The sequence below is a fragment of the Solanum lycopersicum genome, chromosome 5, assembly GCF_036512215.1.
Source record: "Solanum lycopersicum chromosome 5, SLM_r2.1".
Classification (NCBI taxonomy): domain Eukaryota; kingdom Viridiplantae; phylum Streptophyta; class Magnoliopsida; order Solanales; family Solanaceae; genus Solanum; species Solanum lycopersicum.
Genome location: NC_090804.1, coordinates 16,465,616 through 16,479,416, shown reverse-complemented (window position 1 = coordinate 16,479,416; position 13,801 = coordinate 16,465,616). Strand labels below are relative to the sequence as shown.

At 30.2% G+C, this 13,801-nt stretch overlaps 1 pseudogene; it reads left to right on the top strand.

The window, feature by feature from the left end:
- Nucleotides 1-3,600: 3,600 nt before the first annotated feature.
- LOC138348397 (uncharacterized) lies at nucleotides 3,601-9,609 on the top strand (annotated as a pseudogene).
- The last annotated feature ends 4,192 nt before the right edge of the window (nucleotides 9,610-13,801 follow it).

Here is a 13,801-nt window from a genome sequence, read left to right as displayed (position 1 = left end):
GCTTGCATGATGTGATTATGTAATTGTAATGGGTTGGGAAGATAAGGTTGTGAAGTTTAAACCTAAAACCCTCTTTGTAAATGATGATGCCTTGGTATAAAAGAAGGCTTGATGAAATAAAAGAATGGGATTAGGGGATCGGGTGTCACGAATCGACATGTAGGATTAGGGGATCGGGTGTCACGAATCGACACGTAGTATTAAGGGGATCGGGTGTCACGAACCGACACGTAGTATTAGGGAATCGGAGTGTCACGTTCCGACACCAGGATAGTAAAGATAATGAATCTTGAATTTTGCTAAGATACTCATATTTAATGAACCTATTTCCCAAATGAATATGATATGGAGGCTTGCGTCCTCATGGGTGTACTTGGCATTATTATCAATGATTCTTGTACTTATTGTTGCTACCTATTGAGTATTGTAGTTGATTTTATGATATCATCTGGTATATACTGTTTTCTATTTTGAGTTGACCGATGATACCTACTCAGTACTTGTGTTTGTACTGACCCCCTACTTGTATGTTTCTTTCTTTGTTATTTGTGGAGTGCAGCAAACGGACCGTCGTCTTCAACTCAACCGCAACTCTAGCCAGTCTTTGTTACACCGGATTTCAGGGTGAGCTAATGCTTCTAGCTTGGACTGGGTCTTCTTCTTCGTGTCTTGATGCCTTGAAGTTCCGGCATGGACTAGCTTTTCATTTATTTTAGCTTCTTAGATATTCTTAGATTTAGTAATTTGAGGATAGATGTTCTTGTGATGATGACTTCCAGATTTTGGGGATAATGATTTATAAATTTTAGAAGTTATTTGATTGATTTCATTAATGAGTTTTAAGTCTTCAGCATTGTATTTTGTTCAGTATGCTTGAAATAGTGGGGTTTAGATTGGTTGGTTCGCTCACATAGTAGGATAAGTGTTGGTGCCACTCGCGGCTCATTTTGGGTCGTGACATATGGAATAGTAGATTAAATAAAAATTGGATATCAAACCAATAAACGAACAATATAATTTCTTAGATCTAGATTGTGTTACAGATATAAATAAAGCAATATTACTATGGATAGGAAATATATCTAAGCAACAATAGATAACAAAATAAAAACAACAGAAACACCAAGGTATATAGAAAGAACATTCGTAGGAACAACAAGATTATGGATAGAAAATCTACCCTCAGAAAGTTTAGAAGTACTTAGAAGTGACAAGAAAATAGATGGATCTCCATCAGCAACAAATATAGATATACTAGATAAATATGAATCAGCAATAAGAAATGAATTTGGTGGTATGACCACGGATATAAGTGAACAAAATAGAGAAAAAACAATAAATAGGCAACATATGACAAAATTATCTATATGTAAAATGTGTTATGTAGAAGAATACACTTGTGCATTTAAAGAATATTATTACAAAGCAAAATACAATCTTGATAAAGCAAAAGAAATAAGAAAACAATATTTTACGAAATTACCAGAACCATTTAGTAGAAAAGTAATAAAAGATTGGAATGATGAAGGATTAGTAGATACTTTAAGAGCAAGAATAAAATTTTTACATCAATGGTTCATACAACTATGTGAAAACCAAAAAGAAAAATTAAAAATGGAAAAAGTACTAAACAAAAATTTAGCCTGTTGTAAAAATAAAACAGTACCACAGCTCTATCACGACCCAAATCGGGCCGCGACTGGCACCCACACTTACCCTCATATGTGAGCGAACCAACCAATCTAAACCTTATCATTTCAATATAATATCAACAGAAAGTAATGCGGAAGACTTAACTCATTAATAAAAACCAATTCAATAACTTCTAAAATTCAACATCTATTATTCCCCAAAATCTGGAAGTCATCACCACAAGAACATCTATGATCAAATTACTAAACCAAGAGTATTCTAAGAAGCTAAAACAAGTAAAAGTTAGTCCATGCCGGAACTTCAAGGCATCAAGACATGAAGAGGAGGATCCAGTCCAAGCTAGAAGCATTAGCTCACCCTGATATCCGGAGTAATGAAGACTGGCTAGAGTTGCTGTTGAGTTGAAGACGATGGCACGTTTGCTGCACTCCACAAATAACAAGAAGAAAACATAAAAGTAGGGGGTCAGTACAAACACAAGTACTGAGTAGATATCATCGGCCAACTCAAAATAGAAAACAGTATATATCAGATAATATCATAAAATCAACTACAATACTCAACATGCGGCATTTACAATTACCATAACCCTTGGTCACAACACCAAGCACATCAATGAGGACTCACGCCTCCTCATCATACTCATTTGGGAATTAGGTTCATTAGATTGAGTATATTAACATCTTTCAAGATTCATTATCTTTATTCCTCTCGTGTCGGTACGTTACACTCCGCTCTTCATATACTATCCTGGTGTCAGAACGTGACATACTGATCCTCATTCTATCCTGGTGTCGGAACGTGACACCCGATCCATAATCTATCCTGGTACCGGAACGTGGCACCCGATCCATATACTATCCTGGTGTCGGAACGTGACACTCCGATCCTCATTCTATCCTGGTGTCGGAACGTGACACCCGATCCATATTCTATCCTAGTGTCGGAACGTGACACCCGATCCATATTCTATTCTGGTACCGAAACGTGGCACCCGATCCATATACTATCCTGGTGTCGGAACGTGACACCCGATCCATATTCTATCCTGGTACCAGAACGTGGCACCCGATCCATATACTATCCTGGTGTCGGAACGTGACACTCCGATCCTCATATACTATCCTGGTACCGGAACGTGGCACCCGATCCATATACTATCCTGGTGTCGGAATGTAACACCCGATCCATATTCTATCCTGGTACCGAAACGTGGCATCCGATCCATATACTATCCTGGTGTCGGAACGTGACACTCCGATCCTCATATACTATCCTGGTACCGGAACGTGGCACCCGATCCCCTAATCTCACTACTTTCATTCATCAAGCCTTCTTTTATACCAAGGCATAATCATTAACAAAGTAGATTAGGGTTTCTCAAGATTTAGGATTCAATAGCTTCATCATGCTTATTTTATTACAATTACATAATCACATTCATGCAAGCATACAATTAAGCATATAGAAGGGTTTACAATACTACCAATACATATCATTCGCTATTAAGAGTTTACTACGAATAGTATGAAAACCATAACCTACCTCCACCGAAGATTAGTGATCAAGCAAGCAAATTCCCCAAAGCTTTGTGTTTTTCCCCTTCTCAATCGATCCTCTCTCTCTCTTCTTGTTCTTTCTATTTTCTTTATTCAAACTCTCTTTCTTTTACCCCAATTAGCATATAATTAAGAATAAAAGATGGCAATAATAACCCACTAATTAACTTAAGGTTACCTCTTTTAACCCCCAAGTAATTAGACTTATTAACATTAACCCACTAACTTTATAATTAAAGCAGGAATAGTCCAAAACGTCCCTTAAAACATTTAAAGAAATTCGACTCAGCCTGGGATCACGCAGCCTGTGACGGCCCGTCGTGCCTGCGACGGTCCGTCCTGCTGCTCCGTCATAGAGTTCAGAGACTCAATTTCCTTGAAGAGTCTGTGACGGTCCGTCGTGCCCACAACGGTCCGTCCTACCATTCCGTTACGAAGTTCAGAGAGTCGATTTCAGTACCCAAATTTCAGAATTTTAAGTATTTTGGAACGAGACTCCCTCGACGGTCCGTCGTGCCCATGACGGTCCGTCGTGAGGTCCGTCGTCTCAGCCAGTTTTTCCAGAATAAAATCTGCTGCTCAAAACGACTAAACAGGTCGTTACAAGTTCGGATGTATAAATAAAAATTATAAAAAGAAAAAACCGAGGCAATATAAAAATTATAGAAAAACTAAAACTATGTATAAATACAAAAAACCAAGACAAAGATATTATGTAAAAAATTATAAAATGAAAAGACCATATAGACCAAAAATAAAAATATCCCAATGTACATGTTATAGTTGCGGAAAGATAGGACACATAGCTAGAGATTGTAAGTTACCAAAAGACCCAAAAAGGAAGCAAATTGCAGAAATAATTATAGATAGTGACAAATATATGGAAATAGAATATATAGACTATGAACTAAGTGAAAATGATAGTATATACGAAGTATCAGACATAGAAACATAAAATGAAGAAGAATATATTAATCTAGATAATGATATAATAGACGAAGAAATATAATGTCTGAAGACGATATAAAAATAATATCCAAAGAAGATTATCAAAATGAAGAATTATCAGAACAAAAAATTATATTTGATAATACAATATTTGAACAAATAAAAGGAAATGAATTAGATTTAAGTGTGGAAAAAGTACTTGAAATACCTACTTTAAGAAATTGGTTTAAGAGACAAAAAGAAGAATACTATGTAGTTAGTCAGAAAGAACACATCATAGATTGCAAATATACAAGAGGAAAACCACATATACCTATTCTAAGTAAACGAATAATAGATAAAGAAATACAAGATATAAAAGCTAAAACACCAATAAAATATGTACATTTAGGAGGAACAGAAATATTAATAAAAGCTTGTTTTAGAGAAGGAATAGATACACCTATTGAAATATATTTAGCAGATGATAGAATTATACACCCTATAGAAAAAAGCGTAATAAGTGCAGTAAAAGGAAATTTAATATACCAAAAATTTAAATTTATAATAAGTGCCAATTATACAGTAGCATTAACAGATAGAAATATAGATAAATCATTAGTTCTATATTGGAAAATGTCTGGAATAGAACTAGCACCAGGCAGCAAAGTATTTACAGCAATATGTAAAAACCTATATATATACAACAAAGCATAAAATAACAGCAAGAAATAAAATTGATAAAATAAAGATAGAAAATCCCTTTGAAAAAATAATTACTGTAATAGATAATAATGATTATAGCTATAAAGAAATTGACATAGAAGAAGATTTAGAAATTGTAAAAGAAAGATTAAGCACTTCAAGCGTACCAAATACGTTAACAAGAGCTACCTCATCAAGAATGAGTACATCTAAAAGAAACTATGGAATTCCACAAAACTTATTAGATAAGGAAGAAATAACACCATATCATTATTTCATAATAGGAATAATAGACCAAAGAAAATATAAAATTTTAATAAATACAGGACAAGAAGAAAATTACATAACAAGAAAGTTAGTATTAGAAGAAGAAATTATAAAAACAGGACACATATGCCCTGGATTACCTAGTGAGATAGTAAACACAAATGAAGAAACAACGGAAAAAGAAATAATTATAGGAGGAATACCCTTAGTAATACCATTTAAAATATACCAAGGAAACCATAATATTACATTAGGAATAAAATGGTTAGAAAAAGTTAAACCGTACAACATAGAAAATGAACAATTAACAATAACTTGTCAAAATAAGAAAATAATTATAAAAAGAACAAAATGATTAATGAAAATATTTATACTTGCAAAATTATTGTAGAAGGATATCACAACAGATATTATACCCCTATGATAGATACAGGAGCAGAAGCGAATATATGTAAATATAATTGCTTACCAGAAGATAAATGAGAAAAATTAAAAACACCTATGGTAGTAACAAGATTTAATAATGAAGGAAGTATGATTAAATATAAAGCAAAAAATATAAAAATACAAATATGGGATAAAATACTAACAATAGAAGAAATGTACAATTTTGAATTTACCACAAAAGATATGTTATTAGGAATGCCATTTTTAGATAGATTTTATCCACATATAATAACAAAGACACATAGGTGGTTTACCACACCATGCGGAAATAAAATAGGAGAAAAAAGAGTAAGTAACAAACAACGAAAACCTATGGAATGGATAAAAGGAAGCGAAAAAAAAACCAAGAAATGGAAAATATAAATAAGAAACAAATAGCACAATTAGAGATTATTATATTTGCTATAGACAAAGTTAAAATAATTAATGAACAACTAGAACAATTATACAGCGAAAATCCATTACAAGAATTGGAAAAACATAAGACAAAAGTAAAAATTGAACTAATAGATGAAAATAGTATAATAACACAAAAACCATCAAAATATAACTTTGATGATTTAAAAGAATTTAAAATACATATAGATGAATTATTAGAAAACGATTATATACAGGAAAGCAATAGTAAACATACAAGTCAACATTTGTAATCATAAAACATAGTGAACAAAAAAGAGGTAAAAGTAGAATGGTTATAGATTATCGTAATCTAAATGCTAAAACTAAAACATATAATTACCCAATACCGAATAAAATACTAAAAATAAGACAAATACAAGGATATAATTATTTTAGTAAATTTGACTGTAAATCAAGATTTTACCACCTAAAACTAGAAGAAGAATCTAGACATCTAACAGCATTCACAGTACCGCAAGGTTTCTATGAATGAAATGTTTTACCGTTTGGATATAAAAATGCACCAGATAGATATCAACATTTTATGGATAACTATTTTAACCAGTTAGAAAATTGTATTGTATACATAGATGATATTTTACTATTTTCTAAAACACAAGATGAACATATAAAATTATTAGAAAAATTTATACATATAATTAAACACTCAGGAATAAGCTTAAGTAAAAAGAAAGCAGAAATTATGAAACCACAGAGAGAATTTCTGGGAATACAAATAGACAAAAATGAAATAAAAATGCAAACTCATATACTACAAAAAATAATTACCCTTGACGAAAATATAGATACAAAAAAGAAATTACAATCCTTTTTAGGATTAGTAAATCAAGTAAGGGAATACATACCAAAATTAGCAGAACATCTAAAACCATTACATAAAAAGCTCAAAAAAGATGTTGAATACTATTTTGACGATAAAGATAAAGAACATATAAAAAATATTAAAAAATTATGTAAGAAATTACAAAAACTTTACTTTCCAGATGAAAATAAAACATTTATTTATATCGTTGAAACAGATTCAAGTGACCATAGTTATGGAGGAGTTCTAAAATACAAATATGAAAAAGAAAAAATAGAACACCATTGTAGATACTATTCAGGATCTTATTCAGAAGCACAAATAAAATGGAAAATAAATAGGAAAGAATTATTTGCATTATATAAATGTTTATTAGCATTTGAACCATATATTGTTTATAATAAATTTATTGTAAGAACAAATGATACACAGGTAAAATGGTGGATAACTAAAAATATAGATGATTCAGTTACAACAAAAGAAATAAGGAGATTAGTATTAAATATACTAAATTTTACATTTACAATTGAGGTAATCAAGACTGACAAAAATATGATTGCAGACTACCTATCAAGACAAAGCTACCCAAACTGAAGACAAAAACGAACATACAATTGAAGAGCTATTCAAAGCCATTTCTACACTTTGTACTAAAGTGGATAGAATGGATAATGAGATACAGAAGCTACAGACTAATGAAGGTAATCTGAAGTCTAAAGCTAATATAAGTCAGCAGCATGACTATAAAAATGCGGAGCTATGTCGATCGAAAGACGCAAAAATTCTAGAGCTACAAGGAGACGTTGGGAAACTCCATAAAACCCATAACAATGTTTGTTTAAATGCAGCTACAGCCAACACATCTACAACAGGACAACCTACGAAAAAGGAGGAGACTAAGGTAAAATACACGAATATAAACATGAATAAGTTATTCTCAAAACTATATACTCCTCAAAATACCCAAAAAGATACATTTGTACCACCACAGACAAATACCTATAAAGCCAACTTAGACTCTCAAAAACAAACATATAATTACATCACAAGAACATACATAGAAAATATATACAAAGTACAAAACTTTCTAAACCAAAACCCCAGAGCTAAAGAAACAAAAAACCCAACTGAGGACTATATAACCCAGTATTTACAAGGATATAATAAGTGAATTGCACAACCTGAAACAAATTCAAATCTAGTAGCAACTTGCTACAACTACGGACTACTAAGTACCGTATATACAGTAACAGGAGACGAGATATCCAAGATACCAGAACTATATAAGGCTTTCCTACAGTACAAAAGAGTAACTAAAGGAACTCTATTCTATATAAAATTCTACTAAGCTACAGCAGAAATACTGTATGATGAAGTCAAGCTAACAATACAAGCTATAATGATTGGACTTACTAGGGAAATGATAATCCCTGAAAAGATAGATATCCAAGAGGAGATACAGAAAGTAGATATTCCAGAGTTTTATGCAAATAAAAGAACTATTGGAATAGCTACCATATTGAATGAGATAACAAACAATTATTTAAACGAAAATGCAATTTGGACATATTACAATAGAGACCAGACAATTATCTACTCAAACTGCAGAGATATTAGAGCAGCAGATATGGAAGATTTAAGATAATGGATATTGAGCCTACTAAAGCCAGAACAAACACCCACAACAAGAACTATACGGAAGAATTTCATTTCTTCTAATTTAATGACAAGATATTGTAAACTAATAGGACAAAAATATCCTGATCATCTATGTTCAAAATGTGAAGGAGAAGATAATTACGTTCCAGATGTACAGTTAGAGTAAAGATGGAAGAAGCAAGATATCGGAGATAAGATTTACTGTAGAAATCGTAAAGTAGATAGTTAGTGTGTCGGCCATAAAAGGACAATCATGTAAAAAGTATTTTGTTTTCTTGTGTTAGTCATAAAGTAAATAGTGTGTGTCGACCAGAAATAAAAAGAAGAGGTCATTATGTAAAGTAGTAATAGTAAGTTTTTTGTTTTCTTGCGTCGGCCGAATATAAAAAGGCCAGGTGTAAAGTAGGAGTGTCGGTCATTTGGCAAAAAATGTTACGTTTTCTTGTATAAATAGAGGGCTTTTCCTCATAATAAAAAATCATCTTCTTCTCTCCATTACAACTTTCTCTCTATTCTTATGATTCCGCTTCCATCCCCCCATTGAGTAGCCCCTCAACCTATACCTGAAATCTCACAGACACTTATACTATACTAATGTCCTATTACCTCCTGAACTTATTTTATTAATAATTTTCTACCCCTTTTCGGCCTACGTGGCACTATCTTGTGGGCCTAACGTTGGTTGACTTTTTTTCAAGATAGTGTCACGTAGACGAAAAAGGGGTAGAAAATTACTTATAAAATAAGTTCAGGAGGGTAATAGGACCTTAGTATAGTATAAGTGTGTCTCTGGAATTTCGGACATAGATATAGGGGATACTTATGCATTTTTACAAATACAACTAATATATAATTATTAAGAATTTAAAAATTAATTGTTATAATCTTGATTCAATATTCCAACTCATAACATGCTTTATACAATAAGATACTATCCAAACTCACTCTAATAAGAGTAAGTCATAACCTATCTTGAAGGTCAAGCAAACACACCACAAGCTTTCACGCAATCACTTTCCATTCCCGAACCATCTCAGTAATCTCCAAGACTATAAAAAAATAATATTGTATGATTAGTTGATTACGAGTCCATCAACACCATCTCACAATATAAAACTTGGGTCAAATATAATCAAAAGTTAAGGCAAAACTACATAATGAACCATAAAATCTACGGTCCATACCCACATTCATTAAGAGTGATAAGTTTCGCTTAAGTGATACTAAATCGGTATCATTAGGGTTGATGATTTCGCATAACTGATACTAAATCAGTATATATATACTTCATTGGTATCATTAAGGTTTCTTGTTCACATATTATTTATTAGTCAATGATACTATAAGAGTATATTTGTATATTGTTGTGGTATCATTGAAGTTTCTTGTTCAGAAATTACTCATTAGTCAATTATAGTCCCTCTGTTCACTTTTATTTGTCATGTATGCTTTTTGAAAGTCAATTTGACTAATTTTCAAAGTTAAAGTAGATTACATTAATTTGATATTTTAAACAAAAAAATTTAGATATTCAAAAACTATATGAAAAGTACTAAAATTTGCAATTTTTGCATATCAATATAATGAAAAATACATCTTAAAATCCTAGTTAAAGTTCTTATAATTTGACTCTAAAAATTGAAATCATGACTCTCTCTCTCTCTCTCACTCTCTCTCTCTCTCTCTCTCTCTCTCTCTCTCTCTATATATATATATATATATATATATATATATATATCAATTCAGGAAAATTATCAGTTGTAATGATACCGATATAGTATATATGATATGAATTTAGTATCAACTAAGCGAAATTAGTAAATGAGGTATATAGTGTATTATTTTGTGGGATATAAATGTAAAGGGGTATATGTTTGTAATTATTTTCCTTTTATGGGATATTTGCTTATTTTCTCCAAAAGTTAACCCTAATGACCAACCTCGAAACTAGTTTTTTTCTTAGAATTTAATTTGTATATCCATTAGATACATGATGCAACTTTATGTCATTGACATTTGATAAGAGAACGTGCAAATTGTGGATTAGAGTAGAAGGTTAGTAGATGAGAAACATTGTCTCTCTTTTTGATGGGTTAGGCTTGGTAGTTTTTTTTAATAATATTAACCTTATCCCTAGAGTTTCTTGCTTTTGACATGTACCATCATTTGTTGTTTATTGCATCCTCAATTATCACGTTATTTTATTATTGTTATTGTTCGGCCTTTTGTTAATGCCTCTGCTTAACTTCAGATGTGTACATAAGAAACTTATATTGCTTCCAAATTCCAATCCGTAGTCATTCTAATTTTTCATAAGTCTTTTTCAATAAAATTTAGTCTTACCAAGTTAACACGCAATGGATAACACATATAGTTCGTGTAATAAAGACAACTCAAATTTGTCAATCTCAACCTAATTTTTTTCTTTTACTAATACACGCAAGTGGATCTCATGCAATCAAAGTTATTGAATGAACATACATGGTGAGCATGATTCTACACATTTATATATGTTATATGAAGAACTAATATGGCTAACAAACATGCCATTCTATCCAAATTTGATTTTCTTGAGTCAGTTGGAGCAAACTTTGCAAGTTTGTGTCATTTGATCTAACTAACAGCCCAATTATGGTCTCTAAAAGTTAACAATTACCCAAAAAAGAGTTACTACTTTCTTTGTTTCTATTTATCTATCAAATTTTACATAGATATTCTTTAATACTTGTCATTTCACAAAATCAATATATTAATAATACTACATTAATAATGAGCAAATGATTAATTCATGTTAAGTGATTGATTGATTTAATTAATCAAAATAAATTAATTTATGTTCATTTATTAAAAATTTGACTTCAACATAACACTAAATAAGGATACAATGATAATTTACCTAGTTTATTATGGAACATCACTTCTAAAATGGTGACATATAAATAGGAAAGAGGGGAGTAGTTGGTACCTAGTTAGAGGTCATTTGGTAGGATCTTGAATATGATGTATTAGTAATGCTACATTAGTTATACTAAGATTAGATTTTGAGTAATATTTGATTTTTTGTATTAAAAATAGGGAAAATTGTATATTATATCAAACTATTAATTCAAAATAAATATCGTAGCTACAGTTTCATTTAATTCTAATTCGTTGCAAATATTTTGCCATTCAAATCTGGCTCGCCATTTTGGAATCTCACTCGCCTCTCTCACTTTATACAAATACAAATGTATAAATTATGTTTGTATTTGTATAAAGCGAGAGAAAATTGTATATACAAATACAAAAACATATATTTTTGTCTTATACACTTATAGTTATACAAATACAAATCTTCCCCTAAATCTCTTTTGCATTTCTCTCTTTCTCGCTTTATACGAACACAAATTATACAAATTACAATGAATAATTCATGTTGTAGAAAAGCGGGAGAGTGATATTTAATATACAAATGTTTTAATTAGATTCAATTGAATATACAAATTTAAATTATATGCAGACATACAAAGACAATAATAACTACATATATGTAGTAGTTACATATATACAGTTATCTAACTGATATTTATATACAATCGTTGCACTTTTTATATAAACGATATGCCTACATGACCTTTATACAAATCAGATGCTCCATAACAAAACTGAAGCTATAGAGTGCAAATATGATTTTTATGTATGCTATTCATAAAATCTGCTCTTAAAAATAACATGCATTGCATAAAAAAAAGAAAAAAAATTCAAAATGTCAATATTTTAGCATTTAATAGGGCTCTATAGCTACATTTTCAATATTTATTAAGAATGTCAATATTTTCTTTTGTTATAGGGTTGATTATGTATTTATTTTCATTTATTTAATTTTAAAGAATATAATAATTTGTTCATAACAGAAAGGAAAAAATTATGGAAGAGAATATCTTTAAAAAAATTAAATCAAGATTTAAAAAGAGAGATATTGAGATATATTCTAAGGACAAAAATACAAAAGTTTTGATGGTATACAGTTAAAATGAATGCTAATAAAAAAGAAATATAAATAAAGAATATGTATTATTCCAAATAATTGGCTACAGAGATACTATTATGAACTACTAACTTTATATCCACTGTCAAGGTTGAATACACTTTGATGATAAAAATACAAAATTACTAGACATACAATTAGAATAAATACAAAATAAGAAGCAATATAACAAAAAAACATGTTGTATTATGCATAATTTCCACAAAATAATATTATGTATTACAAACAAGGTTGTATCTAAACAAAAATTATGTTGTATATATTCCACACAGTCAACTGCATATTTACTATTATGAACTACTAATTTTGTATCTAGTTTCGATAATGAATACAATTTGATGACATATATACCAAACTAATATGCATACAAATATAAAAAATACATATATATGATGTATTCACGGTATCCCAATAAAATGATATTATGAACTACAAAAGTTACATTGTATCCAATTAATAGTATGAAAACAAAATGAAGATAAGATTACAAAACTTAATGAGTAAAAACCAATGAAAAATTGATAGATAAACTATAGTTTAGTTATGAGTTAGTATCCAAACATAAGTAAATTTTTTTATAAAAAAAATACAAATATATTTCCAAGGGAATACATATCCACATTAAATCTTCATGAAGTTGATCATCCACCGTTTGATCTTCATCAGCCTTTTCGATTTCACTATTGGTAGACGAAGAGCCTATCATTTTCTTTTCCTTTTCCTTGTTTGTGTCTTTGCTTTTGATAATGTTTATATTTTGTAATTGAGGAAGACTTTGCATGCGAATAGGGTCATGTAGATACTTAAATCTGTTTTCTTCCGTCATTCTAGACATCAATCCTACAATGATACAAAAATCAAAATATTAAAAACCACTAAAATAATCGATCATTACATGATTCTTCTTGTAGTCCTCTCTGAATCCGCCATTAAGGAGCAATTTTAAATTTTTTCTTATTGATCCTAATCGAAAATAGAGGATTTACTAAGCAATATATAAACAAATATATTGAAAAGTTTAAACCGATGCAAATCACTTAAATATTTTTTAAAAGATTTTTATCAATTTTTGAAATACAATTGGAAAAAAAATCGTCACCTATCAAAGAGAAAGAGAGAAGAGGGATTTGGATTAAAAACCTAGAAATAAATGAAATTGGGTAATGACTTTTCTTTTTCAACAGTAGTGGAGTAAAACTGGAACTGATTTGAGAAATAAAAGAAAAGAAAAATAATTATGTTAGAATACATTATATTTTCTAAAAATATTGATATTTTTACTAAATATTTTAAAATATGAATGTTCTTAGTAATTATGTTAGACATTTTTACTAA